The sequence below is a fragment of the Mya arenaria genome, chromosome 5 (assembly GCF_026914265.1).
Source record: "Mya arenaria isolate MELC-2E11 chromosome 5, ASM2691426v1".
Classification (NCBI taxonomy): domain Eukaryota; kingdom Metazoa; phylum Mollusca; class Bivalvia; order Myida; family Myidae; genus Mya; species Mya arenaria.
The window spans coordinates 13585974-13604702 of NC_069126.1; the positions used below are offsets into that span (position 1 = coordinate 13585974).

Sequence of the window (18729 nt, forward strand, 5' to 3'; positions counted from 1 at the left end):
GAATCGAGCTGAGAAATTATAAGTTTGCAAGGACTAGTCCAAGTTTTGTAGAGGGAGAAATAGATCACCTGGTTAAAAAGGGTGTAGTTTCAGAGGTTAAGGAGAAACCTCATATATTGAATCCTCTTACAGTAGCGTATAATAGAAATGGTAAGCCCAGACTTGTCTTAGATTGTAGACACACTTGAATCTATTTCGAATGCAATACGAGGACATTAAGGTCGGCCACATTCACTAATCAAAATCAATGTTAGCATGTTCATTCATTCGCCAGTCAGTAACAGAATTTGGGTTTTTGTTGGCAAAAGACAAATGCAGTTGGTATCTCAGAAACGCATCGGTAACTGGTTAGGTCACACGCTAGACTATGAATCAAATAGAACTTTCATTTCTTGTGAACGGATAGATAGGCTAAGGATAGACTCGATAAAGTTTCAGCTTGTAAGCGATAAGCTGGATCTGGTCAGAGTGCGTTTTTTAACAGATATCGTTGGCCAAATTGTTTCATTACAAAGCGTGCTTGGTAAGATAATTTGTAGAATGACCAGATATTTGCATCGTTGTATTGATAGTACAGCTACTTGGAATGCTCCAGTCAAGGTAAACGAAAACGCTATAAATGAATTGACGTTTTGGCGGGAAAATGTAAGACTATTTAACACAGACGGAAGGTCTTTGGTATATATCAAAACCACTGAGTTTAGTCTTTGATCAGACGCAAGCAGTTTGAGCTACGGCGGATTCGTGATTAGTGAAGTAGTTTTTGGTAAGGGATCATGTGTAAATTTCTATCATGATGGTAATTTTACCTCAGGTTTACTAGTTGATATGGAAGTGACATCATCAGATGACGAAACAGATTGCAGCTCATGCACAGACTGTGTTTGCAACGGTTTGCTCTCGGGGACAGAGGTATTTTCAGAATACTTGCTTAGTTTATTCGAACATAGCCCCTAGAAGTGGGCAGGTGCGCTCAGAAAGCGCGAGGCCGGTTGAGTCTCAGAGGTATGCTCCCAGAAGTCACATGGGCAGGTGCGCTCAGATAGCGTGAGACCAGTTGAGTCTCAGAGGTATGCTCCCGAAAGTAGGCAGGTTCTCTCAGATAGCACGAGACTGGTTGAGTCTCAGAGGTATGCTCCTGGAAGTGAGTATGTTTACTATGTAAGCAAGAGACAGTTTTCGCCTCAAAGACTGGCTCCCGGATACGAGGCTTCCGAAGTTGAGTTTAAGTGTTTAGGTTTATCGGAAATGAATACACGTTAAAGTTCCTGATGTAGCAGAAAATTCAAAAGTACACGGGACTTATTCTGATGCAGAGAAGGTAATAAGTTCTACCTGGGCAGAATTGGAAGCGGTACGCTGAATCATGCTTAGTAATCTTAGTAATCTCAATTTTATGGGTAAAAATGTTCTGGTTTACAGATAATTTTCAAAAATGTAAAGTACATTCTGATTTCAGGAAGCAACAAAGACGATTTACACGAAATTTGTCTTGATATTCATCGTATATGCGATGTTAACCACATCATTTTGTTTGTAGAATGGGTTCCGAGGAAGGATAACGCAGAAGCAGATCAATTCAGCAGATGCTTAGATTCAGATGATTGGTGAATAAGTGATAATAATTTCAAATTTTTAGACACAAAATGGAGACCATTTACAGTTGATAGATTTGCGTCACATTATAGCAATAAATGTGATTGTTTCAATTCAAGTTGATGAGTACCAGGTATGGAAGCCATAGATTGCTTTACGCAAAGCTGGGTAGGAGAGATGAATTGGATTGTTCCACCGCTGAATCATATCGTTGAATGTTTGAACAAGAAGATTGCTGAAAAATGTCTTACAGGTGCAGTCTTTTATTGAAAAGGAAATAACGGGATATTTATGCATGATCCCTTGAGTTTCAGAATATTGGCGCTTAATTGTGATATGCTTGACGTTTAGAAGAAACGTCATAGTTACGGTTTTACAGGTACAGGCTGACGTCTGCATATCTAAAGCGAATACGGAACATGTATATGTTGTATCATGATATATACATATTGCAGGTATTGGCTTGAGACAAACGCTAAACCAAAGTTTGAGGAAGCCGGGCCGATTATTGACAATTCTGCTCATGTGGTGGACAGAATGGCAAGCCACCTTTTAGCTGCTAGGGCAGAGACAACACAGTTTCGAAATATCATCACCAAGTCAAGGGATTTATAGACTTTTGTATAGAGAAAGAGTTCGAATATAGACCAGCCCATTCCATTCATATTGCAATGTATCATCATTGATAGACAATAACAAGTCTGCCAGTGTAATTTCGGCAGTGTTTTATGCCATCAAGTGGCACTCTGTAAATGATTTTACAGATCCAACTGAGAATAGTGTAGTGAAATCAATGCTAGCTTGAGTGTGCAAAGCGTTTAAATTCAAAACCCATTAAGAAAAAAGACGTTGTAAATTCTAAGCATTTGATAAAGCTTCGTGACATGTTTATTAAATCAACGTATGTGATAGTTCTTCGGGATCTCGCAATGTTTCTTCTCTCTAACGCTGGATTTTTATGTTTTGATGAGCTTAGTGCACTGACTTGTAATGACATTAAATTTGAAAGTGAACACTTAGTTGTTAGCATAAAGAAGCAAAACAGACATTTATCGTGGGGGAATAGAGGTTTTAATTGCAAAGATTTCGACATCGACTTGTCCAGTTTTTATGTTGGAGCGTTTGCGTGAAATGTGCCGAGTTAGTAGTCAGTTCAGATATGTTTTTATTCAGGCAGAAAATGTTTTCTGTTAAAAAAACACACAAGAATATCAGTTCAATATCCGCGCTAGAGAATGCATAGTTTCAAAGTTACAGTTAGTCGCTCCAACATTAAACTTGGGGACTCATTCTTTAAGAGGAGCTACCGTAGCAGCAAATGCTAACAGAGTTTCAGACTAGTGTCTAAAGAGACACGGTCGATGGAAGACAGATGAGGCCAAAGATGGCTATGTAGATGATTGTCTTAAGAGAAAAAATTGTTCATCACAAAGCAACTTAAATTATGAATGTTTCACGATTTGAATTTGATTGCCGACTTCAATAACATTTGTAAATTCTATCACATGTCCTGCCTCGGCAAAGGTGTTTGTTATTTGTAACAGAAGTGTTCAGACTTACTACTTCTGCAGGTTACGTAGTATAGTGCAGAACTTCTGTCTTAACATTTTGGCGCGCAAATATTAGTGCGCGGTTTAATCGGGTGTAAAGGTCAGGTGATCAATGGCTACTGGTTGGCAGTTTAGGCGGGATAATGTTTGTGGCGATTAGTTCTACTCTTGACAGCGATCTGAATGGTCAACTTTTCAGGCAATCAGGTTCAAGTTTTGTTGTTTTACAATATTAGATATGATTTTGTAAGAGAAATGTACAGATATAATATAATGTTGTCTTGAAGCATATCGTATGTGGTATGTTAAGTATATTATATGACGAGTTTTAAGATATAATGGGAACAGTTTTCGGAGTATTTTACACTCTATTGTTGGGGCGAAGTTTATCTCTGGTTTTTAATCTGACCCGTGATTTCTCCCACCTCAGATAAGTAGATCCAATAATAGACCATGCTAGATATTCTTATCTTGCCCATGGGCGAAGATAAAATGCCCGGATGGAACTCCTTTTTCATGGTCAACACATTGTAATTACCTCCCTTGTTGAAGACTGTCGTCTGTAGCATCAAGGAAATATTGTCTTATGGTAATATTTGGAACGCTTATTAATTATTTCTCGCTTCAAATGTCGCCATAAAACAGTTTTCACGCATCATTAAAGAAATAATGCTTCATTCTCCTTAGAACTATTTAAAAAGACCGATTTGACTATTAACATTAACTTGATCACTGCGCGCATATCCATGACAACCACGTGCTATCGCATATCTATACGCAATTATTTTCACTAAACACATAAGAGTTCCAGCAAAAAATACATTTTTACTTAATTTTGTTTAACTGAGGTGGGAGAAAAAGCATCTACCATAGCCGCTCGTGTAAGATAAGTTCATCCCGACCCTCGCGCAGGGTGTTTTGCGGAAACTCTGCAAAACACCCTACGCTCGGTTTGGAATGAACCTATCTTACACTCTCGGCCATGGAAGATACTTATTATCATTTCATGTAGTTTAACAGAATGCAACAATTAAAAGCAAATAATTCGTAGAAACGATTTGATTAGATGTTGTATATTGTTATAATGATTTTGTATGTGCTTTAGCAGTGAACTGCTCACGCTGTTTCAAGCAATAAATCGCATGTCCTGCCCCAGCAAAGGTGTTTGTTATTTGTAACAGAAGTTTTATATTTGAAGTTGGGCTTTTGATTAATAATATTTTAACAGTTCTTTTTTTAAATTCATTTTATAGATAATGATAAAGAATGTAACATAGTTAATTTCATTACAGATGTGAGGCCCTGATATTCAATGGATAAAATCATTAATGATTGATGTAGTGTCTTTCAGAATGTTTTTCTTAACATCATCATATTTAGATGTAAATTAATAATATAATGCCTGTGAATATTGATGTAAGTATTATACTAATAAAAACACTAATTGTCAGTACAGAACAAAGTTAATGACACTGATAATGATGAGCAACTGAAGATATGTTGAAAATGATAGACAAAAATGACAAAAAATGTTTTCAAAACAGTATGAATGTTTTCATCTAGATTAAACGATTCAATACTTTTGATGCCTTTAAAAATGAATAAAAACAGAATTTTACTTATGAATTTGAGGCCCTGAATGTAGATTTAAACATAATATTTTAAATAGCAACTTGTATATGTTGCTCAATATTTATACAGATCATCGTGTTGAAATAAACTGACAAGCTCAAAAATTACATATACCTGTAGCTTAAAGCTGCCCTCTCACAGATTGACCATTTTAACAATTTTTTTAATTTTTTGTCATAAAAAGAGCAAATTTTTGCATGAATATCTGCCAATGATAAAAGATTGCTGACAAAAAATCAGATTACAGATTTTCATATTTTCGTTCGAAAAATTAACGTTTGATGGCTTAAACCGTTTACTAACGGTTTTAGAAAAATGCATAAAACATCAATTTTTGAACTTAAATATAAAAATCTGCAATCTGATTTTTGTCAGTAGTTTTATAACTGGTTTTAATGGTTTTTCGCAAAATTTGGCTCGTTCCAAGACAAAAAAAAAAGTTGTCAAAACGTTCAATCTGTGAGAGTGCAGCTTTAAAGTTCATATTAAAGTGAATTAAGGATACACTCATCACTTGTGTTAAAAGAAATTGCAATTAATCTGCCAAATCTCCTTCACACTGAGCATCACAGTAACACAACTGTGTGTATGGGAGATTTGCTTTCTGACACTTGCAACGCCTTTAACACCCACTTTTACAGTAACATTTAATCAGTTCTTGACATCCCTTTGAGTCTTCAGCGATAGTGCCTAGCATATTACACATGTCATGTTTTTAATGCACCCGAATTTTCTTTGGTTAAATAGAATTAGTTTACAGATTGTAAGCGTTACAGGTGTGCCAAACAGGGCTAGGACTTTATACGGCAATATTTTCTATAAGAAAAACCACATTATATGGTCAAGGTACTACGGTATTTGTTAAGGAATGAAAAAACATGTCCTCTCTGTGTCTTAAACTTTGTGGGATTACTTCACTATCGATAGAAGATGCTTATATTGTTGGCATCAGGTTGAAGATGCTTATATTGTTGGCATCAGGTTGAAGATTTATATTGTTGGCATCAGGTTGAAGATGCTTATATTGTTGGCATCAGGTTGTATTGGCCATTTCAACTTCTTTATTACACTGATATGTTTCATAACTGCTATTTTTTCAAATTTATACCCCAGCAGGGAGCCTACATCTTTTCAATTATACCAATGCTTTCTGAATATGTTTATTAAAGGTGTTATTAAAAGTAGAACTTTGACGTTGATAAACTTCAATACTTTAACAGTGGACAAAATTAGCACAAGCCCGCAAGCCCTTCACTGGTAAAATGTCTTTCGGGCTTGCTCAAATTCTGAATTTTATATAGCAGGGCTTGTTGAAAAATTTGATGCCAAGCAATAGTATAATAATTTGGGCTTGTTGATCCAAAAGTCTAATTTCGATGACTGCTTTAACAATTATCAATGTTCCTTAAACCTATCATGGGCTTGAATTCCTCATGATCAAACAACATTTAAATGATTGGCACAAATGTTCTGTTCCCTTAGTTTAAGTTTAAACTCATTTCTTTTAAAATGATTGTTAAACAAGTTATAACAACATTATATTAGTCATTCTTGTTTGCACAACGTGAGAGTGTGGTCTTGTGTTAACTGGAGTACCCAGTGGAAACCCACTTGTCCATCTTGGTGACCACAAATGCAATCAAACCCTGGTTTCATAGGTGATAAGCGAGTGTTCAATCCAGGCTATAACCATACAGGTCCCTTCCATTGGTTGATAAAATATGCATTCTAAGTTGCATTTGAACAAGTTTATCCTTAAAGCTGCACTCTCACAGATTTACCATTTTTACAACTTTTTTTATTTTTTGTCTTGGAAAGAGCAAATTTTTGCATAAATATCTGCAAACCAACGATAAAAGATTGCTGACAAAAGATCAGATCGCAGATTTTCATATTTCCGTTCGAAAATTAATGTTTTATGGCTTAAACTGTTACCAACAGTTTAAAAATACATCATGTATTGCATTGAAACTTCAGACATGTGTTCCCAACTATCAACATACTTAATTAATCAAGTTAGATAATCTTATCATGCATACCGGTATAATGCAAATAATTGCCCCTTATTATTCAACATCAAAATTCTGGTTAAGGTTTTGCATGTAAGCACACATAGGTTAATATCTCAGCAACTACTTGATGAATTGCATTGAGACTTTAATCAACAGTATTCAACCATCCAATCTACTTGAAAAACCAAGTTAGATTACTGTGTTTTGCAAATGATGGCCCTTAATTATTCTACTTAGAAATTCTGGTTAAGGTTTTGCATGTAACCTCACTTAAGTCAATATCTCAGCAAATACATCATGTATTGCATTGAAACTTTATACATGTGCTCTCAACCATTCAACCTTCCTAATTAATCAAGATAACTCTATCTTGCATATGATATAAATTTTGCCCCTTTATTATTCATCTTAGCAATTATGGTTAAGGTTTTGCATGTAAGCACATGTACTCAGCAACTACTGGATGATCAAGTAGGATAAACTCTATCTTGCATATGATACAAATTTTCCTCCTTTATTATTTGGCTTAGAAATTCTGGATAAGGTTTTGCATTTAATCTTATTTTACAGTGATCCATGCATGTTTCACTAAAACTGCAATTCTTATCTTAAAAGCGGCGGAATAGTCGTGCGCACTGGCTCTGTGACAGCTCTTGTTATTTTTTTTTCCTCCTCCTTACCATTTGTTTGGTTAAAAATCTCCAGAAAATGTAAAGATAACAAAATCTGGCCTAATGTAATACCTAGGGTATTTATGCTGCTGATAGCTACAATTTAGTTTTATATATTATTTGGGAATAGTCATTCTTGCATACCGGACGTGTGTTTCCGGTCATGTGACCAGTGGTGGAAAAACCATCTTAATACATACCCCATGTAAGATGTGACACGCGCAACAACGCGCCACTTTTTATTTCATTTATTGTATGGTTTATGGAAAATTTATTATGCCATTTCAATAAAGCGCAATCAAATATATATGTTAGCAAGACTTAGTTAAAATTGAAAATAAATAATCGTAAAAAACGCAATTTTTAGTTATTTAAAATTACTGCGCTCTATGACGTCTGAGTAAACGTCACACGCGCTTTTTGGTGTAATTGTACACGTGTTTTCTACGTCATTTTTTCCACAAATTGATAAATTTAGAGAAAAATATCAATCAACCGGTCTGGATCGAAAAATCCGACCCTCAGGCACGCTGCGATGGCCTTGTTACCAGCTTACGCACGTGCCCGAGGATCGGATTTTTCGTTCCGTACCGGAAACACACGATAGATACTTATAATATATATGGAGTGGATTTATACTTGCAGGATATTACCTTATTGGTTATTCGATAAAACTTTATTACACAATTTTTCTAAAATTGATAAAAACTAGCCTTGTTGAGTTTTTATCCATTTTAGTAAACAGGTTTAATAAATTTTGTATTGAATAACCCTGAAAGAGATATTCTATGTACCAGTATACATTTTTTCTATGTACTGATTTCAACAGTAAATTACTTAAAATTTCTCAAGGCAGAAGGATAAAATGTGTGCTGGTGACATTAAAATCAGAGTCTTTTCCTTTCGTAGTCCTAATATAACATATAAATACACCTACATAAACTCAAAATGCTTTAAAAAATTATTATAATTATAGTATTATTCATTTGTATAGGGAGCCTGGTTGCTGAAGCTCTGGTGGGACTTCTAAAGACAAGAATTTGTGCTGGTCAACACCTGGTCCTGTCATGAATTGCAAACCGGCTGCCTGGGCAAGAGTTTCCGAGAAAAGAATACTGTCTCTAGTAAGAAGTCATCCTAAGCATGTGTTGTTTTGACTCCTCTAAAATGCTTCTGTGTAGTCAGTTACAGGTCGAGTTGTTTACCTTTGACTTTTAAAAACTTGTTGCAAAATGTCCAAAAGATCATATATTTCATAGATATTGTCTTCAAAATCTTTGAATTCATGAACTTTTTTATACTTTAAAAGCAAATTTATTACTCCATATTGTGCTGTGTATGCCTCAAATGATTGTTTACAGCTTTAACAATAGTAGAAGGTAATGGTAGTTTTATTCTATGTTAAACATTGCTTTGGTATCTTCATTGCAGATTCTGGTGTGCCAAAAAGCTGCGGCATCGGCAAGTGGTCATGCAAACTAAAACTGGGAGATGCAGCTCTGAATCACATATTTCAGGAGAATGAAGATGTTAGTCACCCCCGTACGTTATTAACATTCAAAAGAATCCATGTTTACTTGCCTAAACACATTGTTAACAGGTTGTTTTTTTAAGACATCTTATAAGATCTGTTTTCTAAAGGCATTTTTGGTGTTTTTTCTTTACAATGAAAAAAGATGTCATGAGTTCAATGAGGTTGACACAACCATTGCTTTTGTTCATAAAAAATAAATTTGCTAAAGTGAGGCATTTATTATTTTTACTTTGATGTATTATTTGCATGCAACCAACCTATATTTGGGCAAGCTGACTGAAATTTTAACTTGTCCTTTGGCATTTTAACTTGTCCCTGGTTTCGGGCCCGAGGGTCATTGTAACGACTGCAGTAGATAAACTTTCCCAACTTGCATTGTAACTTTCCCAACTTGCATTGTAATTTTCCCAACTTGCATTGTAACTTTCCCAACTTGCATTGTAACCGAGCTATGATTTAACAGCAATACAAAACAAAATAGTTGGCTATTGTGAGCGACTCATAGCTTTAAATGCATGAAGGGCTTTCCTGTAATTTGTCAGTTTGCATATCATTGGTACTGCCTTTCAGGTCTATTCAGCTCTGTTAATTTTACCATTCCGGGCTAGTTCAATTTGGCCAACGCCTATTTGTCTATATTTGAAGGCTCAAAACCTTGGGTTGTATTAGTTTTGATATAAGTTTGGGTTTATTATGTTTAATATATTAAATATGTACAGCGGCATGAAATTATGTCTCAAGTCTGCAGAAGTTTGATCAACAGTTTTTAGTTTAAAAATGTGTGTAGTGAATGAACAATGAAACAAATATTTTCAGTTGAAAAGAATGGAGTAGTTAGGATTTGTAGTTTAGACATTCCTAATTTCATAAACAAACAATTCTTTGTTTTATCACATGCAGCATTTCTAGTTTCAAATATTCATTGGGAATATATCTATTCACATTTGGGAAATTAAGCATTTGGCAGTGGGTATCTATGGTAGAAACAATGTCATGTTTTTTATGGACTCTTATGTTGACCAGAATGTTCAATTATTTCAGATGAAACTACTGTTGAGATGTCATCAACGGGAAACTCGATGTTTCACCAGAAAGGACACGGGTTTTTTTTCAAACTGCCATCAAGAGCTTCAAAAGGATAACATCTGTATAAGGTAAATATTGGTAATGAATGTATTTTTAGAGTATAATTAAAGCTGCTGTTTATTCTGTTGTCCTAGTAAGGTCTGTTTTGGGATTCAGTGTCAGTTTTGTGGATATAAGAAAACATTACAATTTATATTTATAAGTGTAAGAAATGTTTACTAAAATATCAAGAAAGAATGAGTTCTTGTGTTACAGAGCATTATATTCTGACCAATTTAAGACTGCAATTCAAATACTAAAATGAGCTGAAATACAAATACTTTAGCAAAATTTTTGAACTTCCAAAAACTTGTAGAAGGTAAATAGGCTTTTTTAACAAACCTTCTTTCAGTTTTTTACATTCTCTGTCATGTTCTTATGGAATTCTAAATTGGGTTTTCTTGATTTCTAGGATTACCCAAATTTATTAGAAACATTCCCCCCCACCCCCACCCCCCCAAAAAAAAAATTAACCCCCTGGCCCCCTTCTCATATCAGTGTGGAATATACTCTGTGTAATGAAATCATTAATAAATATATATATATGCTCAGAAGAAAAAGTCAGTAATTTTGGGAAATAAAATATGAAGTTAAACCAATTGACATCCACCACGTTGTTGAAGTCATCTCTACTAAATACTTGACGTCTGAGGTAGTTCCACATTATACACTCTATCAGTGAGAAATCAGGTGTTATTGTAGGCCAATCAAGATAATTGATGTTATGTCTTGCCAAAACGGTCTTTGTGTAATGTGCAGTGTGGCAGCCTGCTTTAATACGTCAACATGAAGGTTTGCTATATACGGTACGATGACGGGAACAATGATTTCATCACAATAACAAACAGCATTTTGGGATACTATGTACTGTTTGAAGTTCTGTTTTCCCACTAGTGATGAAACGATTATCGAGTATGTCGATAAATCGTCGCTGACAATGCTATGTCGGCGACAATCGATAGTGGTTGTTCAAAATCAATGTCGCTAATGTTACTTCCGGTAACTACGTATTTTTTTATTTTGTGGTAAAAGTCGGGTTAATGTAAATTTTCTTTCAGGTAAATTTTCGTTGAGTTCATTTAAACAAGGGATGTCACTCTCTTACACAAATGCGGTGAATGTAAACACTTTTGCTTAAAAACTTACAACCTCTCCCAAAATTACAAATTAATCTTAATTGTGTATACATTTCATAAAACATTCTTCAATAACCTGTCTCGATGATGTAGTGGGTCCGGTCGTTCCTGTAAATACCGGGGATCCCGGCTCGATGCATTCTGTTTTTGAAACCGTTTTTGGTTTGGTTTGTAATTAACTAAATTACTTTTTTGTTGAAAGTTTTATGAAATTAAGATGTTCTAATGAACTGTTAAATTTAACAGGTTCACAAAAATTTAATATGCATTTACATGGATAAAATATTAGTATAACTTACATGTTCCAGTGTGCATCATTTTGCAATTAATGTGAAATTATTAAGTATGTGTTGTGTTGTAATTGTTTTTTTCGTTTAGTTGTTAAAAGACAGAAAGGGGTTATGGAAATTTACTTTCTGTTGCAAAAAGCACGTCTATAGCATCACAAGTACTGAATCCAGGTTTAACCATTTAAATGCTCTCGATAGCTATGTATAAATAACGTATTCCTTAGAATTCATGTAGAATGTTTCTGATGAAAGCAAGCGCTTAATTTATTTTCAATCATCAATTGGATCTAAAAGGCAGATTCGTTAAGGGAGTTATTTAGCGGTTGGCACATGCGCCTGATTTTTGCAAAATTAAGGGATAAGTAAAGCGAAAATAAGTAATAACTTTTTCTTAGTATACAATGGACAAATAAACTTCCTTATTCGGCTCAGTTTTAATTTTTCAGGATATGACATTTGTTATATATCTGCGTCCAGTGAACTATTGGTTTTAAAACACATAAAAATTATGTTTTATAGTAAATGAAACACTTCTCGAAAATAGTTTTTCTTTCTCAGCCTTTAAAATTTCTTCACAGACAGCTTTTATTTTGTTTTTTTCTTTAAAAAGGCTGGTACAAAGATGTACTGAAAATGGTTTTATTGCAGGTGCACATGGGGTGGAATTTCTGTGTGAGTGCAAACATATTGCTGCGTCTTCACTGGTATCATGGATTCTCTCAACTACCCACAGATCCTGAAAGACAACCTCATACCATTCACAGGCAAACATTATCCTAAAGGATTTAGGCATCCAGTATGTTGTCCGATTAATAAATTTGTCCAATCATCACCAAATTTGGTCAGAATGTGTGTGGGCATATTATCTCAGACAAGTTTGATAACCAGCCATATTGCTCTAGTCACTCAAGATTTATCACCCTTTAGCGAAAAAAATACCTAAAAACCATCTTGTGTTATCAATTTCTTAAGAAGCCTTTGTCAAACCATCACCAAATGTAGTAAGAATTTGAATGGTTAGAATATCTCGGTCAGGTTTGATAACCAGCCATGTTCCCCAGTCACTCCAGAGTTATGACCTTTGAGTTATTACAATGTCAGCTGTCTAAATTTGGCATAAAGTACAACTAGCTTTCTCCAAACTTGGTGTTTCTTAAAATAGGATGGAGGCATTTTCAAACATGCAATATTTTCTGGAGACCATTTAGGGGGATTTGTTCAAAAGGCTAAAAATTCACGGGGATTTTGGTTGTATTCAGGATGATTTTTTGAGCAGGTCTAAGTTGGCGAAATTTTAAAGTATTTTTAGACGCAAGTACGAAAAAAATGTATTCACATATAGTTTGCTTTGAAAACCTCTTAACTTTTTCATTATACAGAATTATTTTATGTCATGATTTATCATATTCTTATGATACACTGTCATGTCATACTGTTAATGCACTTGCAGAACAAAATATGTCATTGGAAAAATATGTTTTCAAGACAATTAAATTAAATTTACCTTCCTCCAAAGTCTTTTAAAAAATTGGGCTTAATTCTATCAGCTTAATGACTTTCAGACAATAAGAGAATAGAATAAATACCCGGTAGTATTAATTTCTTCCTTCCAAAATAGTAATATTTCTTTGCCTTTGATAATTACTACAAATTAATTGATCACTTGTTGTAAAAGTTTTCTTTTGGCATTTCACCCTTGTGGAGTTGTTTCTTTACATTCAGTTTCACTCACATACTGTGGTTTAACTTACTTTGTCATTATTGCCTGATGTAAAATTTCTAAAAAAAAAAAAAAAATCGAAATTCCGGGGGATTTTTCCCCCCGCCGGGGGATATGGCATGTTCAGTGTCATTTTTTCTGCAAGTTTTGTGTTGGAAAAATGTTTTGCTCGCCCTGCTGACATGTAGGTTACGCTCATGGGTCATAAGTCAAAATTCCTTATATTTCGGCTTGTTTGGGCGGTAACTTGGCCATGCATTTGGATATTTCAAAATCACTCGATACAAATGTGTTCTATGAACAGCAGTGTGTCACATGCAGGACCAATGAATGTGGGTCAAGGTCATTTGTCTTAGATTATATTTTTTTGGCTTTTCGACATCACTGTGATGCACAGCTTTCAACTTTTCCAACAATCACATTCAAGGTCAAAGAGGAATCATTCTCAGAACTGTTTAATGATTGTAACATAGGCAGACTCAGTTGAGTGTAATAAGTATCCAACAATTCCTTTCTTACAAATATATATTCAAAGTGCCCGTTTTGCCGACCATATGATAGATATGTTCCATTTGCAGGATTTTGATGCCAAACATACAAGTAGAAGTACCATGCAATGGATGAAAGACAACGATGTCCAACTTTTGTCATGTCCAGAATAAAATCCCGACATTTGGTTCTCCATGAAGGACTTCTTGAAACGAAAGCATGAGGATGAATTGTTGGCAGGCATTGTCATGTTTTGCAAGTCAATGACTGTCACGGAGTGCAGAATCTACATCAGCCATATTCACAAAGTGATGCCTGCAGTTGTATTAGAGAATGGTCATCCTACAGTGTATTATTAAATTTATTCCTGTATCTACCATCAGTGCAAATCAAATAAGTGGACATTCTTGACAACTTCTAAACAGAGGATATTTCTAATTAATTATAAGTGGAGATATATATACTTGGTATCAAATAGGATTATAATGTACATGTTTTTATGAACACAACAATCACGATTATTAAAAGAATCAAAGTACTGAAAGAAACTGAAGTACGTCTGTAAAGCCTACCTTTGTGTCATTAAATATGGTCTTTATTAAATGTTGACTAATTTACTTGTCTTGTAGTTTCCATACCGTGTTTTCTGCACCTCTATTACAAAATAAACTCGGTATCCTTCATTAGAACCATTGTTTTCGACATTATTATTTCAACTTTTGTATGAATTGTGGTAAATCTTATTTGGGAGTAAAAATGCAGTTTTAAATATATACTTTTTATACGCCCGAAGGGTTGTATTATGTTATGGCCTCCATTGTCTGTCTGTCCGTCTGTCCGTCTGTTAGCAATTCCGTGTCCAGGCCATAACTTGGTAACTAATAAAGCGATTTTCAAATAACTTTATACAAAGCATCATTACATCAAAAGGATGTGTCGCCCGCAATTAGGGCACTTTACTACCTCACCCCACATAAGGACTCAAACATTAGGGCACTTGACAACCTCACCCTAAATAAGGTCTCAAACATAAGGCCACTTGACAACCTCACCGTAAATAAGGTCTCAAACATAAGGCCACTTGACAACCTCACCCTAAATAAGGTCTCAAACATAAGGCCACTTGACAACCTCACCCTAAATAAGGTCTCAAACATAAGGCCACTTGACTACCTCACCCTAAATAAGGTCTCAAACATAAGGCCACTTGACTACCTCACCCTAAATAAGGTCTCAAACATAAGGCCACTTGAACCTCACCCTAAATAAGGTCTCAAACATAAGGCCACTTGACAACCTCACCCTAAATAAGGTCTCAAACATAAGGCCACTTGACAACCTCACCCTAAATAAGGTCTCAAACATAAGGCCACTTGACAACCTCACCCTAAATAAGGTCTCAAACATAAGGCCACTTGACAACCTCACCCTAAATAAGGTCTCAAACATAAGGCCACTTGACAACCTCACCCTAAATAAGGTCTCAAACATAAGGCCACTTGACAACCTCACCCTAAATAAGGTCTCAAACATAAGGCCACTTGACAACCTCACCCTAAATAAGGTCTCAAACATAAGGCCACTTGACAACCTCACCCTAAATAAGGTCTCAAACATAAGGCCACTTGACAACCTCACCCTAAATAAGGTCTCAAACATAAGGCCACTTGACAACCTCCCTAAATAAGGTCTCAAACATAAGGCCACTTGACAACCTCGCCCTAAATAAGGTCTCAAACATAAGGCCACTTGACAACCTCGCCCTAAATAAGGTCTCAAACATAAGGCCACTTGACAACCTCGCCCTAAATAAGGTCTCAAACATAAGGCCACTTGACAACCTCGCCCTAAATAAGGTCTCAAACATAAGGCCACTTGACAACCTCGCCCTAAATAAGGTCTCAAACATAAGGCCACTTGACAACCTCGCCCTAAATAAGGTCTCAAACATAAGGCCACTTGACAACCTCACCCTAAATAAGGTCTCAAACATAAGGCCACTTGACAACCTCACCCTAAATAAGGTCTCAAACATAAGGCCACTTGACAACCTCACCCTAAATAAGGTCTCAAACATAAGGCCACTTGACAACCTCACCCTAAATAAGGTCTCAAACATAAGGCCACTTGACAACCTCACCCTAAATAAGGTCTCAAACATAAGGCCACTTGACAACCTCACCCTAAATAAGGTCTCAAACATAAGGCCACTTGACAACCTCACCCTAAATAAGGTCTCAAACATAAGGCCACTTGACTACCTCACCCTAAATAAGGTCTCAAACATAAGGCCACTTGACAACCTCACCCTAAATAAGGTCTCAAACATATGGCCACTTGACAACCTCACCCTAAATAAGGTCTCAAACATAAGGCCACTTGAACCTCCCTAAATAAGGTCTCAAACATAAGGCCACTTGACAACCTCACCCTAAATAAGGTCTCAAACATAAGGCCACTTGACAACCTCGCCCTAAATAAGGTCTCAAACATAAGGCCACTTGACAACCTCACCCTAAATAAGGTCTCAAACATAAGGCCACTTGACAACCTCCCTAAATAAGGTCTCAAACATAAGGCCACTTGACAACCTCGCCCTAAATAAGGTCTCAAACATAAGGCCACTTGACAACCTCACCCTAAATAAGGTCTCAAACATAAGGCCACTTGACAACCTCACCCTAAATAAGGTCTCAAACATAAGGCCACTTGACAACCTCACCCTAAATAAGGTCTCAAACATAAGGCCACTTGACAACCTCACCCTAAATAAGGTCTCAAACATAAGGCCACTTGACAACCTCACCCTAAATAAGGTCTCAAACATAAGGCCACTTGACAACCTCACCCTAAATAAGGTCTCAAACATAAGGCCACTTGACAACCTCCCTAAATAAGGTCTCAAACATAAGGCCACTTGACAACCTCACCCTAAATAAGGTCTCAAACATAAGGCCACTTGACAACCTCACCCTAAATAAGGTCTCAAACATAAGGCCACTTGACAACCTCACCCTAAATAAGGTCTCAAACATAAGGCCACTTGACAACCTCACCCTAAATAAGGTCTCAAACATAAGGCCACTTGACAACCTCACCCTAAATAAGGTCTCAAACATAAGGCCACTTGACAACCTCACCCTAAATAAGGTCTCAAACATAAGGCCACTTGACAACCTCACCCTAAATAAGGTCTCAAACATAAGGCCACTTGACAACCTCACCCTAAATAAGGTCTCAAACATAAGGCCACTTGACAACCTCACCCTAAATAAGGTCTCAAACATAAGGCCACTTGACAACCTCACCCTAAATAAGGTCTCAAACATAAGGCCACTTGACAACCTCACCCTAAATAAGGTCTCAAACATAAGGCCACTTGACAACCTCACCCTAAATAAGGTCTCAAACATAAGGCCACTTGACAACCTCGCCCTAAATAAGGTCTCAAACATAAGGCCACTTGACTCGCCCTAAATAAGGTCTCAAACATAAGGCCACTTGACAACCTCGCCCTAAATAAGGTCTCAAACATAAGGCCACTTGACAACCTCGCCCTAAATAAGGTCTCAAACATAAGGCCACTTGACAACCTCGCCCTAAATAAGGTCTCAAACATAAGGCCACTTGACAACCTCGCCCTAAATAAGGTCTCAAACATAAGGCCACTTGACAACCTCGCCCTAAATAAGGTCTCAAACATAAGGCCACTTGACAACCTCGCCCTAAATAAGGTCTCAAACATAAGGCCACTTGACAACCTCGCCCTAAATAAGGTCTCAAACATAAGGCCACTTGACAACCTCGCCCTAAATAAGGTCTCAAACATAAGGCCACTTGACTACCTCACCCTAAATAAGGTCTCAAACATAAGGCCACTTGAACCTCGCCCTAAATAAGGTCTCAAACATAAGGCCACTTGACAACTCACCCTAAATAAGGTCTCAAACATAAGGCCACTTGACTACCTCGCCCTAATAAGGTCTCAAACATAAGGCCACTTGACTACCTCGCCCTAAATAAGGTCTCAAACATAAGGCCACTTGACAACTCACCCTAAAAAGGTCTCAAACATAAGGCCACTTGACAACCTCACCCTAAATAAGGTCTCAAACATAAGGCCACTTGACAACCTCACCCTAAATAAGGTCCAAACATGGCCACTTGACAACCTCACCCTAAATAAGGTCTCAAACATAAGGCCACTTGACAACCTCACCCTAAATAAGGTCTCAAACATAAGGCCACTTGACAACCTCACCCTAAATAAGGTCTCAAACATAGGCCACTTGACAACCTCACCCTAAATAAGGTCTCAAACATAAGGCCACTTGACACCTCACCCTAAATAAGGTCTCAAACATATGGCCACTTGACAACCTCACCCTAAATAAGGTCTCAAACATAGGCCACTTGACAACCTCACCCTAAATAAGGTCTCAAACAATGGCCACTTGACAACCTCACCCTAAATAAGGTCTCAAACATAAGGCCACTTGACTACCTCACCCTAAATAAGGTCTCAAACATAAGGCCACTTGACTACCTCACCCTAAATAAGGTCTCAAACATAAGGCCACTTGACTACCTCACCCTAAATAAGGTCTCAAACATAAGGCCACTTGACTACCTCACCCTAAATAAGGTCTCAAACATAAGGCCACTTGACTACCTCACCCTAAATAAGGTCTCAAACATAAGGCCACTTGACTCACCCTAAATAAGGTCTCAAACATAAGGCCACTTGACTACTCACCCTAAATAAGGTCTCAAACATAAGGCCACTTGACTACCTCACCCTAAATAAGGTCTCAAACATAAGGCCACTTGACTACCTCACCCTAAATAAGTCTCAAACATAAGGCCACTTGACAACCTCACCCTAAATAAGTCTCAAACATAAGGCCACCTTGACTACCTCACCTAAATAAGTCTCAAACATAAGGCCACTTGACTAACCTCACCCTAAATAAG

At 36.5% G+C, this 18729-nt stretch overlaps 1 long non-coding RNA gene across 3 annotated transcripts in view; it reads left to right on the forward strand.

Moving 5' to 3' along the window:
- LOC128234699 (uncharacterized) overlaps positions 1-14369 on the forward strand; it is a 53097-nt gene extending 38728 nt beyond the window's left edge. For 2 of the 3 annotated variants that reach the window (XR_008261004.1, XR_008261002.1), the window contains exons 4-8: positions 8456-8585; positions 8893-9003; positions 10037-10149; positions 12195-12342; positions 13845-14369. This is a non-coding gene — a long non-coding RNA (uncharacterized LOC128234699). The remainder of the gene's footprint in view (positions 1-8455; positions 8586-8892; positions 9004-10036; positions 10150-12194; positions 12343-13844) is intronic. The other variant, XR_008261003.1, reaches the window with a different exon arrangement.
- Positions 14370-18729: the final 4360 nt, after the last annotated feature.